Consider the following 27,689-nt stretch of genomic DNA (forward strand, 5'->3'; position numbering starts at 1 on the left):
CAAAGTTGGGTGTTTTTCAACATTACGCTTTTTCGTGCAGTTTTTGACGATCAACCCTTATACAACTGTCCTACCGGACAGTTTTAATAATACTTACTAGTTAGGGTGGGTAAATCTTAATATTTACAAATTTATTAGTTATAGTTGAAACATGAAAATAGGCGGATTTAGTTAACAATTTATTGTTATTTTAAATGCTTCACCAAAGAAAGGAAATTCCTGTGTCAGAACGCACATTAATAGTTACATTAAATAATTATAATAATACTTACTAGTTAGGGTGGGTAAATCTTAATATTTACAAATTTATTAGTTATAGTTGAAACATGAAAATAGGCGGATTTAGTTAACAATTTATTGTTATTTTAAATGCTTCACCAAAGAAAGGAAATTCCTGTGTCAGAACGCACATTAATAGTTACATTAAATAATCAAGGATTTTCATATCGTAACATTGCAAACATTAATCAAAGAAGCCACACAAGATATCCTTTCCCACCGAGATAAAAGACAAATTTTCAGCGTGTATGCAAACTTTTCTTCCGCACTGTATCTACATATATCAAAATTCAATTTATTCAACACATCTTCTTCTTCATTTATTTTCTTTTTTCCAAATAAAAACCTTCATCAAACAATCCCATCAACTTCAACTAAATTATTAAACAGAAAAAAAAAATAATCACAAATTTATTTCTATTCAAAAATTACAATTAAATGTACATTGCTTCCCGTACGATCCGCTTGTATTCTCCCTTACTAATCAAATGCCTCTTCACCGGGCTGGGGTCCGCATTTATACTCCCTCCTTCTCACTTCACCACCCTTCTTTCCTAAAACAATAGAACATGTTCATCATTATTTATTTCTTCAAATACTCACTTAAATCATTTATTCTCATTTACTTTCTTCAAAAATCATACATGCATCTCCTACTTAACACTTCATTCATAACAACTATTTCTCTTACAATAATAATAACAACATTTCCATTATATTCAATCTACATAAATAGAATATCTACTTTCTTTCTCCTCTTCTTCTTTAACTACATCAACTCATTTATCTTTTATTCTCACAAAAAATCATCACAAACATACCAACATAACCAATCCTTAACAAAAACTTACAGTTTAAAAAGTTAAGTATAAGGGTTGATTAAACGCCAAAAGGTACAGAAATCAGCAAGTACCCATCATTTCATTAATACTTCATTCATATTATTTAAGTAATTTTACTCCATTAATTTTCATTCATATTTTTTAAGAATTTATTAGATGTCACAGACCCTTATGCTGGCCAATTTCAACTACAAAATATTTGTTCAAGTAGTACACCATTTAACTTAGATTGACTGTAGTATCTATTTATCTATAATAATCAAACTATTAATTACAGGTGAAAAAGAAAACGTTATAAAAAAATATGAGGCTAAAAAATTCATAAACGTTTTTTAAAAAATGCTTACACCAACATACATCAATCATTTTATTTTATTTATTTATTATTTTTAAATAAAAATCGTCCCTTTAAGTTCATTCTTCGATTAAAGTAATTCTTATTTTATGTATTAGTCAAAACGTTTGTAATAATAGGTAATAATTAATCTGGCTTTATCGCAAATAATATAGTTTTCTTCAATTACATTCTCAATCTAGGTGTTTGTGTTATATGTAATATAAAATAAATAAGATATGCATAATTTTAGGACAGCTAATTATTCCACTATTTTACTATAAGTAAAATTAGGGGGTCTAAATTAAATTACTATTGAGAAATCAATAAATATTGTTGAATAATCTACTTGTTATAACTGTGTGTTATTTGTGCTCACGAATATTTTGGTAAGACGAATTCACGACTGAAATATTCTTTTAAATCCTCCGTTATTCAAATTTAAACAGTAGCCGACTCTAACTTTGTCTTTTTCTAATTTAACATGCATGTATATGTGACAACTTCAGAATAAAGGGCACATTAAAGAGAAATCAGAAGAATAATTTGGAATAGAGTTAAAATAAAGTACCTGTTTAATAACGAAGATATAATATACATTTTATAACAATTATAACAAAAAAATATTATGAATCAACTGGCCAGCATAAGGGTCTGTGACACCTAATAAATTCTAAAAAATATTATGCAACGTTATAGTTGTCCTCAGAGGTGGTGATATATCAAATAAATAAAAAATAAAAAACGCATATCAAAACTGAACAAACCAAAGTATATTTCTTTAAATTAAATAATGACGCCAGCTGGGTAACAAGTTATATAAACCATAAATAAACTAAAATAATAAAACAGTTAAAGTTTCCTTTAAAATACAAAATTTAAATAATCAAGTTAATTAAGATTTAAAAATAATGAGCTCAAAAAAATATTTTACCAATTGGTCTTCGGGCCCTGGCGGACGGTAGGTGAGTGTCCACTCCTTACTTTTCTACAACTAACTCCCTCTCCTTCCCTTTTGGCGGTGGGTCCCTTAGACTCCCTCCACTCAACACACTATGTTACATTATGCCCACCGACGAAAAGACATTTCTTCGTAAGGAGAAATGGATGAAGCTTCCTTAATTTGCGAATCTGCCTGTCTTCCTTCATCCCGACACAAGTATTAGGTCTCCTCCCATATAGAATTCTCTTTATACCTATGCAGCATGTTTGTATGAAATTTGCCTCGACTTCGGCCATCCAGGTACTGTAACTCATAAGTCCCATTCTGTAGCGAAACTCCAATAATGTAAGGGCCTTCAAAAAGTGGTAGCCATTTCCCCACTTGAGTGTCAGTGTTTTTTGGTATCTGGTTAGAATAAACTAAAACTTTTTCTCCTATATTAAAAGTCATCAATTTATGTGTATCTCTAAACATTTTATTCCTTATTACGCCCTTTCTTATTATCTTGTCCTTGGCTCTTTTCCTGATTTCGTCTAAATTAACCATATCAGAACTCACGCCAACACTCTTCCAGGGTCTATCAGGTCTCTTACCATAGTGTATCTCTATTGGGGTTGTCTCAATGGTATGGTGATAGGTACCATTTATTGTATTTTCTATATCTTGCAACTCCCAGGCCCATTTAGTGTGAGTATCTCCCAACAAAACTCTAAAATAATTTCCTAAATCTCTGTTTGTGCGTTCCGTATTATTAGATTGGGGATGTCGTATTGCTGAGTACGTACACCTTATTCCCCAAGAAGTCAAAGTATCAACCCATTTCTTACTGGTAAACTGTACTCCATGGTCACTAAGCACTTTGTTAGGCTTCCCCGCTTCCTTAATGTAACGCTCCAAACATCTCAACGCACTGTCAGTAGTAATTGATTTGAGTGAGTACAATTTAACGAACTTTGAAAAATTATCAATAATGCAGAATATATATTTTGTCCCTCCTTTACTTCTAACTAACGGTCCATAAAAATCACAAGACACAAGCTGCCCTGGCCGTTCACATTCAATGGTAAGTTGATCCGAATAATTCTTGAAATTTTTAATTTTATTTAATTGGCAAATGGGACATGAATCCACTATTTCAGTTATTTTTTTCCAAAGTTTAGGGATATAGAAATCTATATTTATTAAATGGAATAGTTTCATAATTCCCACATGAAGAAATTTTATATGTATCGCTTTAATTAACTGTGTCTGCATTAACTCTGGTACATAAACTCTGAGCGGTAAACCGGCTCTATCTCTGCCACATACTATAATTCCCTTTTCTATCCTGAACTTCCACTTTCCCTTTTTAACAAACTGTTCCTCCAATCTTTTCATAATCAACTTTTGCGATAATTCATCAATTTCATATCCCTCAATAAGTTTTGAACGTAAATTTTGGAAGTAATTGTTTTTGTTGTTTCGTTTCATTCTATTAATAAAATATCGCCCTCCTTTAGTGCCGTAAATTTTTGTTCCAGTGTTAACTGCTCTGCTTAAAACATCTGCTACAATATTATCTCTTCCTGGGATATGGATAATTTCGTACTCATATTGCTGCATGAAGAGTGTCCACCGGCGTATACGAGCTGGTGAATCCTTGCACTTGTTTAGGAAAACTAAAGCCTTGTGGTCGCTATGAATATAAAATTTTCTTCCAGCGAGGTATCTGTGGAACTTCCTAACGCTCCACACTACACTCAGTAACTCCAATTCAGTAATAGTATGATTTCTCAGCACCACGCAAAGTTCTTGAAGCAAAATAAATTACTCTTAGGTCGCCGGCATCGTCATATTGGCTGAGACTCGCACCTAAGGCGTTATAACTGCTATCACAGAATAGATGAAATGGTTGTTCAAAGTTCGGGAATTCTAAGATAACTGTATTTAAAAATAGTTGTTTAATTTCGTCGAAAACTTTGTTTTCTTCCTCGCCCCAATTCCACTTCGATTTTTCTTTTAACAAATGACTCAATTTTCCAGTAATATGGGAATAGTTTCTAGTAAATTTAGCATAATAATTTGTTAGTCCTAAGAACCCTCTAAGTTCCTTCTTGTTAGTTGGTATAGGAACGCTTGAATCACTGAAAGCTTATCTTGCTGTGGCTCTGTACCTCGGGGAGTTATTTTGTGTCCCACAAAGTCCAATTCTTCACAAAAGAATCTCGATTTTTCCAAATTGACTGTGATATTAAACTTTTCAAACCTCTTAAAAACAGTCTCTAAATGTTTTAGATGTTCTTCTTCTGTCCTCGAAAAAATCAACAGGTCATCAACGTAACATTTAACGAAATTTAAATCCCCTAGGACGTTATTGCTATGCTAATGCTGCTAAACTGTTTTTCGTTCCGAAAGGGACTACTCTGAATTGATAAGTCAGCCCATCAAACTGAAAAGCGGTGAATTTACGTGATTCTCCATCCAAAGGTATTTGCCAAAACGCTGCCGTTAAATCGATTGAAGAAAAGTATTTCATATTATGACAGAATCTAAAAATTTCTTCTACGGTTAAAAAGTTATCTTTATGACTAATTAAATATTTATTCAACTGTCGTGCATCTATCACAGCCGTACCGATCCGTCTTTCTTTTGCACACATACTAGCGGATTTATGTAACAGCTTATACATCGTTCTATTATATTTAAAGACAACATCCGTTTAATTTCAAGTTCTACTTCCCGTCTTTGATGGAATGGTACAGGATACGGTTTAAAAAAATATTCCTTAATCGGTTGAGTTTTAAATTTACCTTAACAAAAACTTACAGTTTAAAATGTTAAGTATAAGGGTTGATTAAACGCCAAAAGGTACACAAATCAGCGAGTACCCAACATTTCATTAATACTTCATTAATATTTAAGTAATTCTACTGCATTAATTTTCATTAATAAGTTATTTTTTAGAATTTATTAGATATCACAGACCCTTATGCTGGCCATTTTCGTCTAAAAAATATATGTTCAAGTAGCACTGTAGATTGACTGTAATATCTAGTTATTTATAATAATCAAACTATTAATTACAGGTTAAAAAGAAAAACGTTATAAAAAATAAAATAAAAATATGAGGCTAAAAAATTCAAAACCTTGTTTAAAAAAATGCTTACACAAACTTACATCAATGATTTTGTTTATTTTATTTATTTATTATTATTTCTTAAATAAAAATCGTCGGTTTAAGTTCATTCTTCGATTAAAGTAATTGTTATTGTATGAAGTAGTCAAACGTTTATAATAATCTCCTTAACAAAAACTTACAGTTTAAAAAGTTAAGTATAAGGGTTGATTAAACGCCAAAAGGTACACAAATCAGCAAGTACCCAACATTTCATTCAAGCTTAGTTGATATAATTTAAGTAATTTTGCTGCATTAACTTTTCCTTCACATTTTTTAGAATTTATTAGATGTCACAGACCCTTATGCTGGCCAGTTCGTTCATAATATTATTTGGTTATAATTATGATAAAATGCATTTATATCTTCGTTTTTAAATAGGTACTTTATTTTAATTCTATTCCAAATTATTCTTCTGATTTATCTTTAATATGCCCTTTATTCTGAAGTTGTCACATCTTATACATGCATGTTAAAGTAGAAAAAGACAAAGTTAGAGTCGGCTACTGTTTAAATTTGAATCACGGAGGATTTAAAACAATATTTCAGACTTGAATTCGTCTTACCGAAATATTCGTGAGCACAAATAACACACAGTTAATAACAAGTAGATTATTCAACAACAATTATTCATTTCTCAATTGTAATTTAATTTTACTTACAGTAAAATACTGGAATAATTAGCTGTCCTAAAAGTATGCAATACTTATTTATTTTATATTACATAACATATATATAACATTGTGAGAAGAACAGCTACATTGAGAGTGTGATTGAAGAAAACTATATTATTTGCGATAAAGCCAGATAATTATTACCTATTATTATAAACGTTTGACTTCTACATAAAATAACAATTACTTTAATCGAAGAATAAACTTAAACAGACGATTTTTATTAAAAATAAAATAATCGAAATCATTGATGTATGTTGGTGTAAGCATTTTTTTAAAAAAGTTTTTAAATTTTGTAGCCTCGTATTTTTTTTTATTTTTTATAACGTTTTCTTTTTAACCTGTAATTAATAGTTTGATTATTATAGATTAATAGATATTACAGTCAATCTACAGTGCTACTTGAACAAATTTTTTGTAGATGAAAATGGCCAGCATAAGGGTCTGTGACATCTAATAAATTCTAAAAAATGTGAAGGAAAAGTTAATGCAGCAAAATTACTTAAATTATATCAACTAAGCTTGAATGAAATGTTGGGTACTTGCTGATTTGTGTACCTTTTGGCGTTTAATCAACCCTTATACTTAACTTTTTAAACTGTAAGTTTTTGTTAAGGAGATTTTTGTACCTTTTGGATAGATTTTCATTTTTTGTCTATTTTGCTAAGTTACATATCTGCTTTACTGTTTTTTTTAAATTTGGAATAAGCAATTCTATCATTATAACCTGATAAGGTGTTAAGTAGGAACCGTAACTACCACTGGAGAGATCTTTTTAAAGAATGATTATAGTTGCGGTCTCCAAACCATCCTCAATAACAATTTTTTTGAGAAAGCCTTTTTATATAAAATAGGAAGGTATTTGTACGTAAAAAGCAAATTTAAACTGCGATTTCAGACCTTCCTTTTAAGAGGAGTAAGAAAAATAAACGGGCGATTACAGTACTTCTTCCTAAAAGGCAAAGAGGCAAAGATTTTGAATCGAACGACAATTCATTAATGTATAAATAGTTTCACTCATTGATAATTTTAACGATTTCAGTACTTCCTCTTAGTAGGTGTAAGAGCATGATGGCACTTCACAGCCATGTAGAGGAGCTTTAATCACTTCTTCGTGCTAAATTTTATCAAAATCGGACAAAGCGTTATAGAAATATTGGTAATAATAGTTTTAGAAACGGCCTTACTTGGGTGGGGCAAACTCCCCTCCATATAAGGCGTAGCGACGAGACTTTTAAAGTGTAAATCTGTACAAAATTTCGATTCGAATGACACTTCATTCATGAAAATCAGTTCACTTGTCGATAATTTGAAACGATTGCTATACTTCCCCTTAACTAGTGTAAGAGCAGATCGCCGCTTTAATGTTACGTAGGGGAGCCCTAACTCTATCATCCTACCAAATTTTATCAAAATCGGGCTAAGATTTACAGAGTAATTAGTAATAATAATTTTTAAGGGTGCCTTACATAAAGGGGGCTAACTCCTCTCTTGTTTAATGTACAGCGTCGAGACCCCCAAAAGGCACATCTACATAAAATTCCGAATCGAATGACACCTCATTCATGAAAATCGGTTCGCGCGTTTAGGCGCTACGCAGTTTACAAAAAAGGTAACAACAACAACAACAACAACAACAAGAAGAAGAAGAAGAAGAAGAAGAAGAAGAACAACAATTTCTGAAAAAGCCGTTTTTGCTCATTTTCAGCAACTTTTTTCTCGAAACCTATAAGATCTGGGTTGTTGCAAAAAAATTACAGTCATAAAGGAGGGTTTGCCCTTTATTTTAAAGAAAATTTGGGAATTTTATCTTTAGTAGAAAAAGAGAAAAAAAATTTCAAAGTTGGGTGTTTTTTAACGTTACGCTTTTTCGTGCACTTTTTGACGATCAACCCTTATACAACTGTCCTACCGGACAGTTTTAATATACAACTGTCCTACCGGACAGTTTTAATACTTAAAGTTCTTAATTAATCCTGGTTTCGAACTAAAAATAACTCGATTTCGATTTACTAAACTTTCAAACTTCTGTAACGATTCCAAATCTGTGTTATTATTCTTGCTGATAGTCTCAACAGTTGCTCTAATAGCGTTAGTTATTTCTGGGGAAGGTGTCTGTATTAACTGCAATTTAAATGTTTGATCAGAACTGGTATTGAACGGTAAATAAGCTTTTCCACCTGAATCTAAATTGGTAAATTGTACAATTTTTTCTGAAAAATCAAATTTTGCATTAAGTTTATACAAAGCTTCGGCTCCAATAATTATATCCTGAGAGAGATTTGGTATCACATAAAAAACTCCTAAGTAATAAAGAGAGTCAAAAAATACATCTAATATAATTTGGGATTTAATTTTCTTTGAATTTTTGTTTAACGCTGACGTCACAACTACATTAGAAACAGGCAGTTGTTGATAGGAAATATTAAGGCACTGTAATTCTTTAACAAATTTTTCTGACACAGCATTGACTTCCGATCCGCTGTCTATTAGTCCGATAAAACCTTTATTACCAATAAACAACTTAATAAAAGGACATCCGTCAAAATTATTCACTTCCTTTTCATTAATTTCGCCTTCATCTAATAGTAAATCTCCCCAACTTTTTGTTAAAATACGAATATCATAAACATTATCTTCTATTGAATGACCATTACTTGAATATTGAATATTGTTGTCGGCAGTGTCGATAACGTTTGAACTTCTTTCTCTATAAGAATTCTGTTCACTAATCCTTGAATTCTGCTCTTTTCTATTTTTAAGCCAGTTAGTGTTATAAAAAACTCTTTGATATTTGCCGTTATCCTTTTTAAAAAACTCAGTTTGTATCTTATTCTTATTTTGTGATTTTCTTTCAAAATTGATATTTCTATAATTATATCCTTTTACGAATTTATTTGTTTGCTGAAAACAAAGTTGTTTCTGATTTTCCATCCAAACTTTGTAATTACTATTTGGCCTAAATTTTCTTTTCATTTGTGTCGAATACCTTTTATCGCAATTATTCTTCCGTAAGTGACAATTTTGGTGGTATTCGACAGAATTTACTCGTTTTTTGAACCTTTAGTTCCTTCGGCGTTATCTGATGGTAGCCATTGTGGGTTGTGTCTTGAATACTGTTGATTGCTGTTTTGCTGATATCTTGGATTTGATGTTCGTTCATTAAATGGTTTAAACTCTGACCTCCTGCACTCTCGATGTATAGTTTCAAGCGGAAATCCATTCAAAACTTTTAGAAAAATTTCGAAATCCTGTATACCTTGTACAACCACTGCTTGTGCGAAAGTATTTCCAAAATGTTTAGCTATTAATTGTAACATTTTAGTCTCTGAGATTGGAAATTTATCCACATTCTTGCACATTTGATAAACAATCATTGCGTATTCATCTGCTTTACGAGCATCAGAAACATCGAATCTTCCAGTTTGAAGCAATTCGACTGCCTTGCCCTGTTCAACATCGTCCCAAAAATAGTTGATAAATTTTTGCTTTAATTCGTCGAAGGTTTTTATTTTATCGACTACCAACTGAAACTAAACCATACCTCTTCCGTCTAGATGTTGTTCAAAAATTTCAATCTTAATCTTATCACTTAGTGATTTATATTTTCGCTCAAACTCCTTCAAGAATTCTATCGGGTTTTGATTCTGTGTATCCACAAACCTAACTCGGCATTTTATGTTACACAGGTCCATTGCTCCACCACCTTGCACACTCGGCAGTTCTCGCATTTCTATTCTGTTGATTCTCTGTTCGATGTCTTCTAACTTCCCATCACATTCTTTCGTCCATTCATTTCGGCTATCTTCAATCACGGCAATGTGGTTTTGAATTTTTGTTAAAATGTTTTTTTTTTTCTTTTTTTTTTTCGGCGCATCGACGTCTGTGGCCATTAGCTCCATAAAATGTTGTTGCTTAACTCTTCAGTCTGGTTCTTGTTGTAATGTTTCTGTTCTTCTACTGATGTTTTAATATTCATGTATAACATATCGAAACCTTTCTCCCTCTTCTACCTTTCAACTGCTAACTCTTTTTCTAGATCTTCTACCACTTTTGTCACTTTTATTATCTGATCCGTATTACCCCGCACCATGTCATTAATTTCAGTATCTTTCATATTCAATACCTCATAATTCACCCTTTCAAAATTCTGGTTTAATATATTCATTTGTTTTGCTTGGTCAGTTGCCATTTGTTTTATCAGAGATTCTAAACTCGAAAACTTTTCCGCTGATTCCATTTCGTTACTTCCATCCTTTTTTTCTCCTTTATTTGACATTTTTACTATTCGGGCGCCAATCAATTTATTTTATACGAAATCGTTAATTAATAACGCAGAGGGTCTCCTGTTGGTTCGTACAAGGAATTTTCTCGAGTCCCTGGAGCGGGTGCCAAAATGCAACGTTATAGTTGTCCTCAGAGGTGGTGATATATCAAATAAAAAAAAATAAAAAACGCATATCAAAACTGAACAAACCAAAGTATATTTCTTTAAATTAAATAATGACGCCAGCTGGGTAACAAGTTATATAAACCATAAATAAACTAAAATAATAAAACAGTTAAAGTTTCCTTTAAAATACAAAATTTAAATAATCAAGTTAATTAAGATTTAAAAATAATGAGCTCAAAAAAATATTTTACCAATTGGTCTTCGGGCCCTGGCGGACGGTAGGTGCGTGTCCACTCCTTACTTTTCTACAACTAACTCCCTCTCCTTCCCTTTTGGCGGTGGGTCCCTTAGACTCCCACCACTCAACACACTATGTTACAATTAATGAAAATTAATGCAGTAAAATTACTTAAATAATATCAATCAAGTATTCATGAAATATTAGGTACTTGCTGATTTGTGTACCTTTTGGCGTTTAATCAACCCTTATACTTAACTTTTTAAACTGTAAGCATTTGTTAAAGAGATTTTTCTACCTTTTGCATAGATTTTCCTTTTTGTCTATTTTCCAAAGTTACATATCTGCCTTACACAATTTTTTAAACTTTGGAACAAGCAATTCTATCATTATAACCTGATAAGGTGTTAAGTCGCAACCGTAACTACCACTGCAGAGATCTTTTTAAACAATGGTTATACTTGCGGTCCCTAAAACATCCTCAATAACAATTTTTTGAGAAAGCGTCTTGAATAAAATAGCAAGGTATTTGTACGTAAATAGCAAAATTAAACTGCCATTTCACTACTTCCTTTCAAGAGGAGCAAGAAAAATAAACTGCAGTATAAATTACAGTACTTCTACCGAAAAGGCAAACAGGCAAAGATTTTCAATCGAACCACAATTCATTAATGTAAATCGGTTCACTCATTCATAATTTTACCGATTGCAGCACTTCCTCTTAGCAGGTGTAAGAGCATGTTGGCACTTCACTGCCACGTAAAGGAGCTTTAATCACTTCTTCCTGCTAAATTTTATCAAAATCGGACGAACCGTCATAGAAATATTGGTAATATTAGTTTTAGAATGGGCCTTATTTGGGTGGGGCAAACACCCCTCCTGATGAGGCATAGCGTCCAGACTTTTAAACGGCAAATCTCTACAAAATTTCCATCCGAATGATACTTCATTCATGAAAATCAGTTCACTTGTCGATAATTTGAAAAGATTCTTAGACTTCCCCTTAACAAGTGTAACAGCAGATCGTCGCCTTATAGTTACGTAGGGGAGCCCTAACCCTATCATCCTACCAAATTTTATCAAAATCGGGCCAACATTTACACAATAATTAGTAACAATTTCCACGAATTATTTGGACTTTTTATCGCGCAAACGTAGTGGCCAGAATTAAGGTCCGAACCGTAGTGACGAAAGTGTGAATTAAAGCCGTCAATATTAATTTTATTTTCATCGAAAGAGTGAATTTCATTTAAAACACGATTTCCTTGATAACGCTTTAATATAACTATTAGATAATCCGATACCGAATTTAGTTTACTACGAATATAAATTTTATTTTCTCCGCATTCTGAACAAGTTATATCCGATAATTTATAGTCGAATAACGAGTGAAAGGTAACCGGCTCGTTATTTTGGAGAACCCCGAATTCTAAAAAGTACATTACCTCAAGATTAATGGGAACGTCATCCCAATAACTATTGCAATTGAAACACTTTCGAACGAATTTTACTGTACAATCAAATAACCTGCAAGGAATGTTATTTTCTGTTTTTAAAGCGGATATTAGAAATATTAGAAATTCTTGCGCGTCTTGTTGAACATTCGCGTTAAAATTTACGTCACTACCGTGAGCAATTAATTCGCGGAGTCTTTTGGTATTAGGTTTTTTGGCACCACGAGTTATTCCGGATGTTAAAATATTAAATAATTCGAAAGTTACACTCACTTTTTGGTAGTTATCACGAGTTTTTGGATCCGGAAAAGTTATGTTTATATTATTGACGAGGTTATTCGTTAGGTTAAATTTAACGGTATCTATATTAATCAAACACTGTGCAACGACATTCGCGTAACATGAAACGCCGTCAGAATTTGGTAAGCCAAATATTTCCGTTTTAGAACAAAGTTTGCGATTAACATTTGATTGGAGAAGGGATTCTTCTTTTGTTAAATTGATGGTGGGGGAAACGCAAATATTATTATTCGCAGTTTGCAAACGTGGTGATTGGATCATTTTATTTAAACGACGGTATTCACTTATCGCGTCCATATCTACTTTTATTTTTTGCCGAATCGAAATCAATTAAATACAAACCGTTTAAATTAGTGACCCTCGAGAGAGCTACATAGTGCATGCCCGGTGCAAACACTTCTTTACCCAAACTCGTGAATAAACAATCCAAGGTTAAGCCTTGAGATTTGTGGATGGTTACCGCGTACGAAAGAGTCACCGGAAATTGTTTCCTATGCACGTAAATATTTTTTAACAACAGAAATCGCGCTTTTACCCTTTCTAAAGTAAAGGGTTTGTTATTCACGATAATGATTAAAGTATCTACTACGTTTCCTTTATAAACAAACCGTTCCAACACACCAATTGTTCCGTTTACAATTCCGTTAGCAATATCGATATTTCGTTTAACCATTATTTTCGCGCCAACAAATACATTTATAGTTTTAGATAAATTAGCCGTACGGGAGACGTCTTCCGAAATTTTATTATTTAAAAAGTTCAAATCTTTTATTTTTTTATTCGATAATTTAGAGTTATAATCAATTTCATCGATACTATCTATTGTAACTATTTCTTTCGCGAATTTATCTGAATAAAGTTTATTAAAAGTTATACATTGAGCTTTAGTCGCGAAGAGACATAACGGATTTTTACCGGAATCGAGTAATACTTTATAATTTTCAATTACATTATTTAAATCATTATTAGGCAAAACACGTGAGTTTAATAGTGCGATGTCTTCTGCGCAGACATTACCCGACCGAATATTGAGCAAAGTGTTTATGAAACCGCTTTTATCATTTTTCTGTCTTACGTTAATTTTTAATTCGTCGTATTCGAACATCGACCAAAGATCAACAGAACCGATAGATCCGAGTTTGGATTTGCATTCGATGCGAGTTAACTTTTTAAAAACTTGATTACCTTTAACGGGCTGCAATTGTAACAAATCCCCGAAAAGTAAAATATTAAAATTACCGAAAGGTTCATTATTTTTAGCAATTTCCGTCAACCGAAGATGAATATAAGCGAAAACGAGACTCGAAACTAAACTAATTTCATCTATTACCAATAATTTCATATCTTTAAGTACGTGTCTAATCGCCCGACAACTTTCGACGTTTAATTTATTATATTCGGCGGTTTGTTGGTGCTCAACCGGGAGCGACAAAAGCCGGTAAATGGTGACGCCATTTACAATGTATGCAGCCAGGCCGGTCGGAGCCGTTATAGCCACTGAAACAGTGTCTTTCTTAGGCGGAAATGTATTGTTAATCCAAACTTTTAACGCTTTTAAGAGATACGATTTACCCGTACCGCCTACACCAGAGACGAATAATTTTATTTGATTATTGCATTTTTTTTGACTTTGGTCGATAAGTGTTTTAGTTATTTTATTAAAAATCCGGCTTTGATCTTCGTTTAAATTAAATTTACTATCGCGATCGTCAATACTGGTATACATCGCCGCGCAAACTTCCAACATCGCCACGTCTGCATCCTGCACTTCTCGGATAATATTATCCTCTTCTAAATTAATGAAATTCTCTTCTTTGAATTCCGCAATTTTACTCTGAAGTTCTTTGATTCCTTCTTCAATCATAATTAATTTATCGTGATAAGTCATGGCCTGTTTTAATTCCGCGGAATAATGGTCAAACGCTTCTTGGTACGTCCGAAAACCTTTTAAAATATCCGATTCATTTCGCCACGGTTTAAAAAGAAGTAAAAGGGAATGATAATATTTATTTCGGTCTTGTTCTGTATTTAACGTTTTGTACATCGGATGTTGAATAACGTAAGGTTTTCCACGCTTTCTTAAAATAACATTATTTTTTAATTTTATTCGGTTTACGGCTTCTAATTGATCGCGGGAAAGATCGTAATAACGACAGAAGTCGTATAAGTTTAAATTTTCTAGATGGTCGGGTCGATTCGGATAGTAATCGTTTAGCCATGACTTCAAATATATATCCGTGGAATTAGCCGGCATATTTTGTAATTGGTTAAACGGTTTTAAACATAGTTTTCTATTCTCGCGAAACGTGGTGCTGATATATCGCATATCTTCCGATTTACCGTACAAATGATGCCCGAGTAACCGATCCACTGTTTCGTATAGCCCGATCTGACGATGCGTTAATTTTTTTAAACCTAAACTCCATAACGCTTTTTTATTCGATTCTTTACATATATCAGCCCACAAATCTTCTAATTCCGTTTTTTCATTTTTCGATATATAATAATAATAATAATAATAATAATAAGTGTTTATTGGAACAGAACATTATACAATCCATACTAAAATAAAATAAAAAATACACTTTTCGACATTGGACATACGTCCGTCTGCCTAGTTAGTCTTTAACTTACAGAATATAAATAATAAAAAAAATAAATAAATAAATAAAAACAACTCAAATTATCTTATAACAATTCAAACATAAAATGAGACCTAGGGAGAATAATAATAAATCAATATTAATAATAATAACATATTTACACTATATATATACATATTTTTATCCATTGTACTGGGCAACCAGAAAATCTCTGTATGTGGATGCAGCCCTCACATACCCACAAAGTCTATCCCAATCCTTCCCGTTTAAGTATTCTATTAGGTCTTCTTTGGACAGTTGAACCTTCCCAAAATACCTCATTCTATATTCGGCAAGAATTGGACAGACGGCCAGAAAATGGAGAGTATCCTCTTTAGCTTTTAAGTTGCACATGGTACAATCCCAGTTGGCTTCAGTGGACCATGGTCTATAGTTTAGACCCAGCATATGACATCTCGTCCGGAACACTAAACGGTTTTACACATAGTTTTCTATTCTCGCGAAACGTGGTGCTGATATATCGCATATCTTCCGATTTACCGTACAAATGATGCCCGAGTAACCGATCCACTGTTTCGTATAGCCCGATCTGACGATGCGTTAATTTTTTTAATCCTAAACGCTTTTTTATTCGATTCTTTACATATATCAGCCCACAAATCTTCTAATTCCGTTTTTTCATTTTTCGATATATAACTAGTTACGTAAATAACTAATCTCAAATCTCCGTCTTTAACAAATTGCACGTCAACGTTAAACCCGCCGGAAGCTAATAAAAGGACAGGGTTGTAGTCGTTAATGCGTACCTCACTTCTCTGTCTGGGCAAGTCATAAACACGTTTCGGACCGAAACCTTTAACTCTAGACGCGATTGTGGAAATTATGTCATTAATTATCAATTCGTCGGTAACTTTACGCGGAAATCCAAACCGACATTTAGTATACATTTTTTGATTAACGCGATATTTACGTTGACAGTACGAGTTACACTTATGCAATTGATATTTCCGGACAAACGAGTGTAAGACAGGTGACTCTAAAGGATCCGGTAACCGAGCACAAATATATGTGTTAATAAAATCGGCAACCTTTTTAAAGCAATCGTTATTAATTCCCGGACTATCCCGAATCCACAATAACATGTGGTAATGCGGCGCCCCCCTTTCTTGATATTCTACGCGCCAAAAATAGTGTTCCACGAAACCTAACACCGGATTTATTTTATCGTTTATTAGAAACTTGAACATATTTCGGATAAGACGGTGATAATATCTGCATACGCTAGTCGGATCTAACGCACATAACTCTCCGGCGGACATTTTCTCCACGTTAGGAACATCATTATTAATTTTGACAATATACTGCAATAATTCGGAATGATCATATTCTGCACATGACAAAGTTACAAAAAAAGTTGGCGCCCCAAAATCGCGTGTCATGGCATTGAGTTCTTGGCGACGACGTTGCCAATACTCTTTAGTACCCCGTAACGAACTAAATAAATTGATTAAATGTTGTTCCAACTGTTCATCGTTTACGGTAACTTTAGTTAAAATATCATTGACCGTGTACGGTTTGTACGCGCGAACGTTTAGCAAATGTGCAATCGCCCCGCCTAGGTATTTAAATTCACTGTCATTTAACAAATGAAATAAATAACAAGGATCCCGCCGAAATCGCCCGTCTTTGTTTAATATTCGCGTTTTACGATACTCAGCGTCCGACAGAGGAATATTTCTATTTACGTCAAATTTTCTGAACCTGCCTTTAGGAAATAGATGCGGAAATGTCAAATAATCTAAGTATTTATCAAAAACCGACACATAATCTCCCTTCATTTGCTGCATTTGATACGATTCGATTTCGCTCGATTCAACTGCGCTCATATTTATCGGATGAAGGGAGTGAAAAGTATAAAATCCGGTTTTATAAAAAGTTGTACTATCTACTTTTTTTATGGATGCCCCGGATACATCCTTAAAAGTATATTTATTACCTAAATTTTCGTTAATATTCGGTAACAATTTTACATTTAGATTTACATTCGCGTATAACGGGTTAATTTCTTTTAACGCGGCAATCGCATTGTAAATTTTATTCGCGCTCACTAAATCTCGCCATATGACTCGGTTTTGTGTAGGTACGCCATTAACAAGTACAACCACTTCATGATTTTGGGGCAGTTCGTTCGGTAGCAAGTCCACGTTTTTCTGCAAAGGGAGGGGTAAATAAGTGACGCGACCCTTTAACCCTTTAAGTTTTTCACTGACCGCAATTTTCCCTTTTTTCGGCTGGAGACGAATAACACATTGGAACGATTTAACTAATTGGGTCAGCATAGTTTCGAAAATATTCAGCTTACCAACTTCTTCAGGCAAGGGATCTACTTCTAAACAGTTATACGCGGCGCGTCCGGGAATACAATTTTGATTTAATTTTTGTGCACAGTATGTACAAATTTTAATATTATCCAAATGACCTTTATCATAATTTTTATTAATATAAATAATTACAGTTCGCCACGATTTATTATCTTTATTTTGAAATTTAATAAAATCTTTTAAATCCTCGTCATAAAATAAGATATTACAACACGCGCAAAAGTTTTCCGGAAAAGAAGTTACTTTACTTTTTAACGCAGACAAGTTTTTCTTATATTTATTCAAAATGTTCATTTCGTTAGTGTCGCAGCTGGTGGAAGTTACATATTTTTTAAATTTGTTGGTGTCGATTTTAAGATTCCCGAGGAACTTTTTTAAATCATTAACCGACCGTAAAATAGACTCGACATTATTCGTTTTATTTATACAGGAAGTTACACGATTAATTTGAAAACATAGATTACGCATAGTGTAAATCTGTCTTTTTATGTTCCTGAACGCGGTGTAATGTACCGATAACTCTGAAAGAATTTGCAGAAGTGTACTGCATTTGAATATGCTGTCGTGTGAAGCGCAGTGTATGGTGTGTCCTTTTTTATTGAGATGTCTGTACCTACATGTGTTCGCAAGCTTTTTGATTGACATTTCATTCATATTGCTTTTCACTAATTCAACTAATTTATTTAAAATAGAACGCATACTTTGTTTCGAAAATTTACACGTAATACCACAAGGCCATTTTACTATATTTTTAAAACTGTCCGGTAGGACAGTTGTATTAAAACTGTCCGGTAGGACAGTTGTATAAGGATTGATCGTCAAAAAGTGCACGAAAAAGCGTAACGTTAAAAAACACCCAACTTTGACAATTTTTTTCTCTTTTTCTATAAAAGATAAAATTCCCAAATTTTCTTTAAAATATAGGGCAAACCCTCCTTTATAACTGTAATTTTTTTGCAACCCCCCAGACCTAATAGATTTTGAGAAAAAAGTTGCCGAAAATGAGCAAAAACGGCATTTTCAGAAATTGTTGTTGTTCTTCTTCTTCTTCTTCTTGTTGTTGTTGTTACCTTTTTTGTAAACTACGTAGCGCCTAAACGCGAGAACCGATTTTCATGAATGAGGTGACATTCAATTCGGAATTTTATGTAGATGTGCCTTTTGGGGGTCTCGACGCTGTACACCGAATTAGAGAGGAGTTAGCCCCCTTAATGTAAGGCCCCCTTCAAAATTATTATTACTAATTACTCTGTAAATCATAGCCCGATTTTGATAAAATTTGGTAGGATGATAGAGTTAGGGCTCCCCTACGTAACATTAAAGCGGCGATCTGCTCTTACACTAGTTAAGGGGAAGTATAGCAATCGTTTCAAATTATCGACAAGTGAACTGATTTTCATGAATGAAGTGTCATTCGAATCGAAATTTTGTACAGATTTGCACTTTAAAAGTCTCGTCGCTACGCCTCATATGGAGGGGAGTTTGCCCCACCCAAGTAAGGCCGTTTCTAAAACTATTATTACCAATATTTCTATAACGCTTTGTCCGATTTTGATAAAATTTAGCACGAAGAAGTGATTAAAGCTCCTCTACATGGCTGTGAAGTGCCATCATGCTCTTACACCTACTAAGAGGAAGTACTGAAATCGTTAAAATTATCATTGGGTGAACCTATTTACATTAATGAATTGTCGTTCGATTCAAAATCTTTGCCTCTTTGCCTTTTAGGGAGAAGTACTGTAATCGCCCGTTTATTTTTCTTACTCCTCTTAAAAGGAAGGTCTGAAATCGCAGTTTAAATTTGCTTTTTACGTACAAATACCTTCCTATTTTATATAAAAAGGCTTTCTCAAAAAAATTGTTATTGAGGATGGTTTGGGGACCGCAACTATAATCATTCTTTAAAAAGATCTCTCCAGTGGTAGTTACGGTTCCTACTTAACACCTTATCAGGTTATAATGTTAGAATTGCTTATTCCAAATTTAAAAAAAACAGTAAAGCAGATATGTAACTTAGCAAAATAGACAAAAATGAAAATCTATCCAAAAGGTACAAAAATCTCCTTAACAAAAACTTACAGTTTAAAAAGTTAAGTATAAGGGTTGATTAAACGCCAAAAGGTACACAAATCAGCAAGTACCCAACATTTCATTCAAGCTTAGTTGATATAATTTAAGTAATTTTGCTGCATTAACTTTTCCTTCACATTTTTTAGAATTTATTAGATGTCACAGAACCTTATGCTGGCCATTTTCATCTACAAAAAATTTGTTGAAGTAGCACTGTAGATTGACTGTAATATCTATTAATCTATAATAATCAAACTATTAATTACAGGTTAAAAAGAAAACGTTATAAAAAATAAAAAAAATTACGAGGCTACAAAATTTAAAAACTTTTTTAAAAAAATGCTTACACCAACATACATCAATGATTTCCATTATTTTATTTTTAATAAAAATCGTCTGTTTAAGTTCATTCTTCGATTAAAGTAATTGTTACTTTATGTAGTAGTCAAACGTTTATAATAATAGGTAATAATTATCTGGCTTTATAGAAAATAATATAGTTTTCTTCAATCACACTCTCAATGTAGCTGTTCTTCTCACAATGTTATAATATGTTATGTAATATAAAATAAATAAGTATTGCATACTTTTAGGACAGATAATTATTCCAGTATTTTACTGTAAGTAAAATTAAATTACAATTGAGAAATGAATAATTGTTGAATAATCTACTTGTTATTAACTGTGTGTTATTTGTGCTCACGAATATTTCGGTTAGACGAATTCAAGTCTGAAATATTGTTTTAAATCCTCCGTGATTCAAATTTAAACAGTAGCCGACTCTAACTTTGTCTTTTTCTACTTTAACATGCATGTATAAGATGTGACAACTTCAGAATAAAGGGCATATTAAAGATAAATCAGAAGAATAATAATTATTTGGAATAGAGTTAAAATAAAGTACCTATTTAAAAACGAAGATATAATATACATTTTATCATAATTATAACCAAATAATATTATGAACGAACTGGCCAGCATAAGGGTCTGTGACATCTAATAAATTCTAAAAAATGTGAAGGAAAAGTTAATGCAGCAAAATTACTTAAATTATATCAACTAAGCTTGAATGAAATGTTGGGTACTTGCTGATTTGTGTACCTTTTGGCGTTTAATCAACCCTTATACTTAACTTTTTAAACTGTAAGTTTTTGTTAAGGAGATTATCTTTAGTTATGTACTTTTTAAAATTGTGCCTATTGAGGAAAACGGCGAGATTATCTGCGAGCAATATATGTCCGGGAGGAACCACGCTGTAGGAACTTTCGTAGAAGTAAGGTTCAGAATGTGTCGTGTGTTTTTGTTTACCTCCGAAAACTCTAACGATATTTTTAGGTGTTAGTGTTTTAATTTTATTTACTTCGAACTTATTAACGGCCTCATCGACAACGGCTTTTAATTTATTATTTAGATACCTAAAGTAGGATCGAGCAATTCCGGTTAAATGTTTAGAATGTTTAATGAGGTAATAAGACATTGTGCGATTAATTTTATTCCTTACGCGGCGGTGTTTATTGAACTGACGATTCCGTTTTAAAGTTAAACACAATTTGTTTATTAGCGCGCTTTCATCTTTAAATGTACTAATTTTTTTTCGAGTTTGAATCTGTTTCTTTAATAAAGATGCGAATGACGCCGAGGGTTTATTTACGTTTTGGCGAGTCAAAAAGTACCGAATATTTCTTTTTAAATTTATTACAGCGCGATTCTTTTCATCATACCTTTTTTGTCTGATGTTAATTTCGCTTCTTTTCTTTTCATTGTAATTTCTTTGTTTTTTAATCTTTTGTTCGCTATTTATTCTGTCTTTTTGTTTCTGTTTCCTTGCTATGCCCACTTTATGGGCAACATTATACACTCTTTGCTGTTTTCTTTTTCTATCTATGTGCTCATTATCAAATTTTCTCTGTTTCTTCTGTATTTTCTCTCTATTAGTTAAATTATACTCTCTCTGTTTCTTTTTTTTATCTTCTGTATGAGCAAAATCATACTCTCTCTGTTTCCTTGCTATTGTTTCTTTGTGTTCCAAATTATACTCTCTCTGTTTCTTTTTTTTATCTTCTGTATGAGCAAAATCATACTCTCTCTGTTTCCTTGCTATTGCTTCTTTGTGTTCTAAATTGTACTCTCTCTGTTTCTTTTTTTTATCTTCTGTATGAGCGAAATCATACTCTCTCTGTTTCCTTGCTATTGCTTCTTTGTATTCTAAATTGTACACTTTCTGTTTTTCTTTTATTTCTATTTTTTTTCTTAAGTTATATTTTCGCTGTTTTGTTACTATTCCCTTGCGATTTTTAACGTAGTACCGTTGTTGCTTAGTTGCGGCGGGAGTCACAATAGTGTAGTTTTCGAGCTCAGCAGTGCTGTCAATTGTCTGTCTAATACCCGATACTAATTTTTTAATTGTTTGCTTTTTTTCCGGTGTTTAGAAGGCATATCTATAATATAATTTAAAATCTTTAGTATTTTAAGAAATAAATAACTAACTCTTAATATAAATACTTAAAGTAATGTTTTCTTCGACTCTGGAAAAAAAAAAAAATAGGTTCGAAAAACGAAGTAAATTTTTGTTTTTTGCAATGAAACATAAAACTTTAAAGAGTAATTTTTTTAAATTGGAAATATTTTAATTAGATGTAATAACAAAAAAGGAACTTTCAGAACAATAATTGATTATAAAAACAAACAGCAAGGATGGAAATTTAGTTTGTAGTTATCCGGATTCAACGATGTGCCATGGGGTAAGATAGATTTGCAATTTACCAAAATAAATAAAAAGAAGCTTAGAGAAGAATAAAAATAAAATCAATGAAAAACGAAGAAATCCTTCACTAAGGCAGCGTACTGAGACTTCTGGTTTAGGGATTGTGTTGTCTGTGGGCTTTGTCGAACCTGATTGAAATGTCGGGTATCAGCTTCGTATGATATTCGTTTTGAGATATTTTGACAACACACACAACACTACATATACAGTATGTGCGCATATTACATTTCCGGTGGAAAGGCGAAACGGAAAATTTTTACAAGGGCGCGATACTTGTCTAAGAGGAAGTGAAAAAGTAAAAAAATGTTTTATTTATTTTCTAAAGAGGCATTTTCATCAAACTAAGAATTTTACCGGAATACTGAATCCATCCTAATAGTTAGCAGTTAAGTGGTACCTCCGACCACTAGAACGAAATGATACTTAAGCCTGCCTACTTTTCTTCCTCCACCAGATTCGTTTTAGAGCGAATTTTCTCAGAAAACTCAAATAGTAAAAGTGATAGACATAAATATATGAAACTGTATGCCAAGAAAATTTGCTGCAGAAAATTGTTTTTAAGAAAATCTTGAAGAAGTGAAATCTGTCCATTAACATGATTATTTGTTACAAGTTTATTATCAGACAAAGTGTCAGACAAAAGTAATAAAGCAAGTTGGTCATAAAAGCGGGGAGTTTACGTCCAAAAAATGGATAAAAAGAAAAATAAATTAGAGTATCTACATCACAACAAGAAGGTAATCACTTTATTTCTCCGATTGAGCAACGAAAGTACTCTAAGCAATATTATTAACTTTTTGATAAAGGAAGTGAATTTTAACAATCAGTCAGAACTAGGATCACTTTTCATCTAGACAGACATCAGCAGTTAAGCACAATTAATCGAACTAAAAACAACCGCCAAATAAGGGAAACTGAATTAAAATTTATTTAACTAAATAATTACAAAAAATCTACTTACCAAATTGAGTAGGATGTATGAAGTCTTCAACAAATAGTTTAATAGCTAATAAAATAGAAAAAATAACTAGCACTTCTTCTACGAATGTCAAAAGACGTTTGAATTAGATTAAATAATTATTTCGACTTTATAGTGCATACAAAAGATAAAGGAGGGGGAAATCACGCCACTATAAGTTTAAGGTTTATTAAATTAAAACCATACCATGTTTATTGTTTACAATTCAGGTGAAAGAGTAAAGTCTAATAGCACTTATATTATCAAGTAAGGGATTAGTTATGGATATTATGTCTGAATGTTTCTATGTACACATTTCTTCATGGTTTATTCAATTATAGGAAACTTTATTATTATTGACTCTTTCTTATCGCAACAAATACAAATTAATAATACAAACACTTTTAACTGATGAAGTTCTCTTATCGCAACTTTTGGAATAAGACTTTCTCAGAAATTATAATTTCTATGAACAAAATCTGGTAGCAACACTCTCACGACTTCCTCTTAATATTATTCTTTAAATTAAACTCACAAATATTCCACAAACTTGGGATGTTTGTTCTATTTAATTCTAATAAGTTTAGAATTAATTCGAATTTCCTGTACAAGTTTCACAGAAATTTCTAACAAACAAAAATTTACTCATGAAAGTGATACTTCCGGCTGACCGATTTTGACTAAAACCTAATTGGATCATCTAACCATCATTGTATATCTAAGCTAAAAAATTTAACGCTCTGCGATTTCTGGTAAAACTACTTTTACAGACTGAAGGAACCTCAAACGGATAATTCCAGTAAAACTCAAATTCAAAAAACAGCATGAACACAATGATTCTTCTACTAAGTAAATTGAGTAAGACAAAATTGATCTTAAAAAACAACGGAATTTTTACAGGCCGCTCTATATACTTTCATGTCATTTTAAGGGAAGCTTAATCTATCGTGCAATAAAATTAAAAGAAAAATAAGAGTTATAAAAAAGTTAGAAGAACTAACACATTGTTACACATTGTGACAAAATGTGCTCCCTTAAAATCAATAACGTAACGTGCTTAAAAAAAAAAAATCTATATTTTTAGTAAAACTTAAAATAATTTTATATCGAATTTTAGCCGTTAGAGAGCCAGCAGATAACTGACATTTGGACTGACTGAAAAAATTTTATTTGATATTATTAATTTGTTTGTGCATGTTTCTGTTTTTTGAAATTAATAAAATTGTTTACATTGAATATGTTTTTCGCAATGAATTCCTCTGTTTGGTCCTCACATACTATCACGATAATCTCCTTAACAAAAACTTACAGTTTAAAAAGTTAAGTATAAGGGTTGATTAAACGCCAAAAGGTACACAAATCAGCAAGTACCCAACATTTCATTCAAGCTTAGTTGATATAATTTAAGTAATTTTGCTGCATTAACTTTTCCTTCACATTTTTTAGAATTTATTAGATGTCACAGACCCTTATGCTGGCCAGTTCGTTCATAATATTATTTGGTTATAATTGTGATAAAATGTATATTATATCTTCGTTTTTAAATAGGTACTTTATTTTAACTCTATTCCAAATAATTATTATTCTTCTGATTTATCTTTAATATGCCCTTTATTCTGAAGTTGTCACATCTTATACATGCATGTTAAAGTAGAAAAAGACAAAGTTAGAGTCGGCTACTGTTTAAATTTGAATCACGGAGGATTTAAAACAATATTTCAGACTTGAATTCGTCTAACCGAAATATTCGTGAGCACAAATAACACACAGTTAATAACAAGTAGATTATTCAACAATTATTCATTTCTCAATTGTAATTTAATTTTACTTACAGTAAAATACTGGAATAATTATCTGTCCTAAAAGTATGCAATACTTATTTATTTTATATTACATAACATATTATAACATTGTGAGAAGAACAGCTACATTGAGAGTGTGATTGAAGAAAACTATATTATTTTCTATAAAGCCAGATAATTATTACCTATTATTATAAACGTTTGACTACTACATAAAGTAACAATTACTTTAATCGAAGAATGAACTTAAACAGACGATTTTTATTAAAAATAAAATAATGGAAATCATTGATGTATGTTGGTGTAAGCATTTTTTTAAAAAAGTTTTTAAATTTTGTAGCCTCGTAATTTTTTTTATTTTTTATAACGTTTTCTTTTTAACCTGTAATTAATAGTTTGATTATTATAGATTAATAGATATTACAGTCAATCTACAGTGCTACTTCAACAAATTTTTTGTAGATGAAAATGGCCAGCATAAGGTTCTGTGACATCTAATAAATTCTAAAAAATGTGAAGGAAAAGTTAATGCAGCAAAATTACTTAAATTATATCAACTAAGCTTGAATGAAATGTTGGGTACTTGCTGATTTGTGTACCTTTTGGCGTTTAATCAACCCTTATACTTAACTTTTTAAACTGTAAGTTTTTGTTAAGGAGATTTTTGTACCTTTTGGATAGATTTTCATTTTTGTCTATTTTGCTAAGTTACATATCTGCTTTACTGTTTTTTTTAAATTTGGAATAAGCAATTCTAACATTATAACCTGATAAGGTGTTAAGTAGGAACCGTAACTACCACTGGAGAGATCTTTTTAAAGAATGATTATAGTTGCGGTCCCCAAACCATCCTCAATAACAATTTTTTTGAGAAAGCCTTTTTATATAAAATAGGAAGGTATTTGTACGTAAAAAGCAAATTTAAACTGCGATTTCAGACCTTCCTTTTAAGAGGAGTAAGAAAAATAAACGGGCGATTACAGTACTTCTCCCTAAAAGGCAAAGAGGCAAAGATTTTGAATCGAACGACAATTCATTAATGTAAATAGGTTCACCCAATGATAATTTTAACGATTTCAGTACTTCCTCTTAGTAGGTGTAAGAGCATGATGGCACTTCACAGCCATGTAGAGGAGCTTTAATCACTTCTTCGTGCTAAATTTTATCAAAATCGGACAAAGCGTTATAGAAATATTGGTAATAATAGTTTTAGAAACGGCCTTACTTGGGTGGGGCAAACTCCCCTCCATATGAGGCGTAGCGACGAGACTTTTAAAGTGCAAATCTGTACAAAATTTCGATTCGAATGACACTTCATTCATGAAAATCAGTTCACTTGTCGATAATTTGAAACGATTGCTATACTTCCCCTTAACTAGTGTAAGAGCAGATCGCCGCTTTAATGTTACGTAGGGGAGCCCTAACTCTATCATCCTACCAAATTTTATCAAAATCGGGCTATGATTTACAGAGTAATTAGTAATAATAATTTTGAAGGGGGCCTTACATTAAGGGGGCTAACTCCTCTCTAATTCGGTGTACAGCGTCGAGACCCCCAAAAGGCACATCTACATAAAATTCCGAATTGAATGTCACCTCATTCATGAAAATCGGTTCTCGCGTTTAGGCGCTACGTAGTTTACAAAAAAGGTAACAACAACAACAAGAAGAAGAAGAAGAAGAACAACAACAATTTCTGAAAATGCCGTTTTTGCTCATTTTCGGCAACTTTTTTCTCAAAATCTATTAGGTCTGGGGGGTTGCAAAAAAATTACAGTTATAAAGGAGGGTTTGCCCTATATTTTAAAGAAAATTTGGGAATTTTATCTTTTATAGAAAAAGAGAAAAAAATTGTCAAAGTTGGGTGTTTTTTAACGTTACGCTTTTTCGTGCACTTTTTGACGATCAATCCTTATACAACTGTCCTACCGGACAGTTTTAATAAGTGACTACAAATTTATTATGCCCACCTAAGTTTTTATACTGTTTCACTTAAGATCTAATAACTGTGTTCATTTTTTGTTTTTAGTTTTTAATAACTTGAATAGTTGATGGTATGATTCTATACCTTAGTTTCCATGTCTCAAGTCAACCACTCGCCTTGAAATAAATCATTGCTTTATTTTCGATGTCATTTCCCATTTTGTAATTTATTGTATTTAATCAGGCCAAATATCATTCAAATAACAATAATATAAAAAGAAGATGACGCAATTTATTCAATTGTAATTTACATTTATATTTGCGAATAAAACAAATTCTATGTCAAATCGTACGATATTTATAAGTTAATTTCTGTATTTTATTTAATTTCATGCTTTAAATTTGTATATACGTATCATTTTAATTAGTTTTCTTATACCGAATGGCCTAAAGGTCATCACTTAATAATTCAATATTCTTAATTATATGGTTTTGATGTTTTACTTATCTTTAAATGAACCTTTCACAGTTCTAGCCTTATAAGCAGTTAATTTAATTACATAATGGAATTGAATTG

At 32.0% G+C, this 27,689-nt stretch overlaps 2 long non-coding RNA genes across 2 annotated transcripts in view; one reads left to right on the forward strand and one right to left on the reverse strand.

The window, feature by feature from the left end:
* Positions 1-27,689, forward strand: part of LOC141459564 (uncharacterized) — a 35,867-nt gene that overhangs the window by 2,695 nt on the left and 5,483 nt on the right. The window lies entirely within an intron of this gene.
* Positions 342-27,130, reverse strand: LOC141459565 (uncharacterized). The gene is made up of 2 exons (XR_012461514.1): positions 23,391-27,130; positions 342-833 (listed from the first exon to the last, which is right to left on the reverse strand). It is a non-coding gene; the product is annotated as an uncharacterized lncRNA (long non-coding RNA).

Source organism: Rhodnius prolixus, unplaced genomic scaffold (genome assembly GCF_049639745.1).
Source record: "Rhodnius prolixus isolate KJV_2025 unplaced genomic scaffold, Rpr scaffold_11, whole genome shotgun sequence".
In the NCBI taxonomy this organism is placed as follows: Eukaryota; Metazoa; Arthropoda; class Insecta; order Hemiptera; family Reduviidae; genus Rhodnius; species Rhodnius prolixus.